Source organism: Octopus bimaculoides, chromosome 1, assembly GCF_001194135.2.
Source record: "Octopus bimaculoides isolate UCB-OBI-ISO-001 chromosome 1, ASM119413v2, whole genome shotgun sequence".
Lineage (NCBI taxonomy): Eukaryota > Metazoa > Mollusca > Cephalopoda > Octopoda > Octopodidae > Octopus > Octopus bimaculoides.
In genome coordinates this window covers 163,658,613-163,661,749 of record NC_068981.1, presented here as the reverse complement: position 1 = coordinate 163,661,749, position 3,137 = coordinate 163,658,613, and the positions used below count along the sequence as shown (strand labels likewise).

The 3,137-nt window shown below is 38.2% G+C and overlaps 1 long non-coding RNA gene across 2 annotated transcripts in view; it reads left to right on the top strand.

Moving 5' to 3' along the window:
* LOC128249289 (uncharacterized) overlaps positions 1–3,137 on the top strand; it is a 210,394-nt gene that overhangs the window by 113,050 nt on the left and 94,207 nt on the right. The window lies entirely within an intron of this gene.

Genomic DNA, 3,137 nt, shown 5'->3' with positions numbered 1-3,137 from the left:
GACAGACAGACAGACAGACAGACAGACAGACAGACAGACAGACAGACAGACACACATTCTCATTTTTATATATATAGATACTCAGTCTGAGCCCGAACAGCCCGAGTGCCGGAGTCACCACTGATATATATATATATATATATATGTTTGTGTGTATATATATGTGTGCAAGTGTCTGTAGGGGTGGGTGTTTTCTCCTTTTGATTACTTCCTCTGATGAAGGATTTGGTTTCTAACAAAGATACACAGCTCCATCATTGGAGCGTAGATAACAAAAGCAAAGTCATTTTAAGTTTGAGAAAAGTCTTGCAGTATTAGTCGTGGATGAGTTAGGTGTCTGTACGCATGTATATGCAATCAGTAGGTGCAAGTTGACCGTATGGTTAAGAAGTTTGTTTTACAGGAAGGAAGTCCTGGGTTCGATTCCACAGCGATCATTTTCTGTAAGCTCGGATCGACTCATACTTTGTGAATAAAAGTGAGTTGGCGGAAACTGTCTAGAATCCGACCGGCCAGTTGGTTTGCACTCATAAATCAAAAACTTCGTCATACTATCTTACGCTGATTATACCTAAGAACTACGTCAAGGGTACACAAGCGTGTAATGTTCAGTCAATTACATGTTAATTCAGAAACAGGTAATTCAGTTGATGGAATAACGGAATTTTCGCGTTTGAGTATATATGTAGTGAGAACAACAACATACGTATGCAAACATAAACTAACACAGATTACAATAGTCATACATACACATATATAATTCTATCGAAAATTTCGGTAGACTATAAAAGCGGAATAAAACAAGGAAGACAAAGTATTTAGAGAGTGGGGTCGATATAACTGACTGAAACACTTGAGGGTGATGTCCAATGCAACCACGGACCAATGGCCGAAACAAGTAAAAGAAAATACATGCACTCACGCAAGTACAATTTTATGGATAATCTTGTTAGGATCTAAAAGTGGTATAAAACGCAAAATTAAATTCAAGAATAGTCGACCAGATAGATACATACTTGTGAAACGGCGAAATAAGATGGAGATTCGGTCGTGAAAGCTGCCTGCTTGATGGTTTTGTCATAAAATACACATATACAAGCGAAGGAAGACATATATGGTGCACAGATCAAGAGTTTGCGAGTCAAATATCGCAATAACGTCTTCTTCCTCTCTCTCTCTCTCTCTCTCTCTCCCTCTATCTTTTTTCTCTCTCTGTCTTTTTCTCCCTTTCTCTCTCTCTCCCTTCCCTTTTCTCTGTCTCTATTTCTCTCTCTCTATTTTTCTCTCTCTCTCTCTATCGCTCTGTTGAATTTATCTTGACACTTTTACACTTCTCTAAGTTATAAATCAACCTATATGAAGCAAGTGAATATTGTACGAGCCAACTAGAGGCTTCTTTGTGGACGCTCCGCATGCTAGAAACATCACCTAAGTCCCTATTGCATTACATTTAACGTCTGACATACACAAAATCACATTGGATAATGTAGCTGTACATACTACTACAAAGACTGAATGGTCATAGTTAGAGTGCTTTTGATCATAATTCTAATCTATCGAGATTGAACCTGGACTGTGCAACAACAAAAACTAACAAGAGCAGGTCTTTGTTGTTGCTGCTTAGGACCGATATTCAAAGATTTTGTAGCCCACTTTTCCATATATTTGACTATCCTACTTTTTCATGTATTTTTTCAACCAATGTGTATACAATGACCACGTTACCCAGTTGTCTGGCGTAATTTGAGGAAGACGGGGTTGATTTCTAGCACGTAGAGTGACCACTTTGAAGCTCCTACCGTGAGTAATTGAGAACTGAAGATAACTACCTATGATCCGTCGAAAAACAATAGCTAATAAAATTCGTAAAAACATTATATTTTGTTATGTATTTGCATGTCAATAATATTGAGATAGATATTAAAATGAATCTTTACATTTACTTAACTACAGGCAAATACATGTCGGCACTCCGTCGCTTACGACGTCGAGGGTTCCAGTTGATCCTATCAACGGAACAGCCTGCTCGTGAAATTAACGTGCAAGTGGCTGAGCACTCCACAGACACGTGTACCCTTAACGTAGTTCTCGGGGATATTCAGCGTGACACAGTGTGACAAAGGTGACCCTTTGAATTACAGGCACAACAGAAACAGGAAGATAGAGTGAGAGAAAATTGTGATGAAAGAGTACAGCAGGGTTCACCACCAACCCCTGCGAGAGATTCGTGGGGCTTTAAGTGTTTTCGCTCAATAAACACTCATAACGCCCGGTCTCGGAATCGAAACCGCGATCCTACCACCGCAAGTCCTTCAGTTTGTTGTGCAGTCCAGACATTCCTATCTGTCTCCTCTCCTATGATTTCTCTTGTCAAAGAATCTTATTCCAGTGTTTGCTACATTATCTCGTCTGACCCTAATGGCCCTCCCTGTTTGTATTTGTTTCGTTTGGTTTGTTGTATGTCTTGTTTTTGTTACCAACTTTGACCCTCAGCAAATCCCAAATTTTATTTTGGCCCGCGGGAGCAACTGCCTTCAAAGTCTTATCTTGTAGTTCATTGCTCGAAATAAGGAGTAGAACAGCCGACAACTGATGAAGGGTCGATTTTTTTATGTTGCTTGTCTTGCTTTCCATTTGTTCCTCCCGTTCTTTGCGTACCCAACGTTATTTTCGTATTTCATGTTGTTTGCGTTTTGTGACGTCCTGTACCCATATATGCATACCTATATACATAGATATGTATGTATGTAAATATGTGTGGGTATATATGCATATATATTATTTATATTATATATATATACAAATATATATATATCTGTATACTTACATATAAGAGACAAAGTGTACGTACGCCGCTATATAAATAATAAAAATGTATATATAATGTATATATATATATATATAAATAATACAAAATGGGCCAAGAACGCAAAACATCCAGACAGTTATGTGATACAAGAAAGGGACAACAAAACATCCAGATATACGATACAAAGAAAACAAGGACAGGTCATTCGGAGTTTTCTTTTCTCAGTCGAGATCCAAATTATCTTTGCAATTTCGGCCGGTTATTCTCGATATTGCTCCAATCTGGCCAGCCCCATATGCACACGCAAATATATACATATACATATATA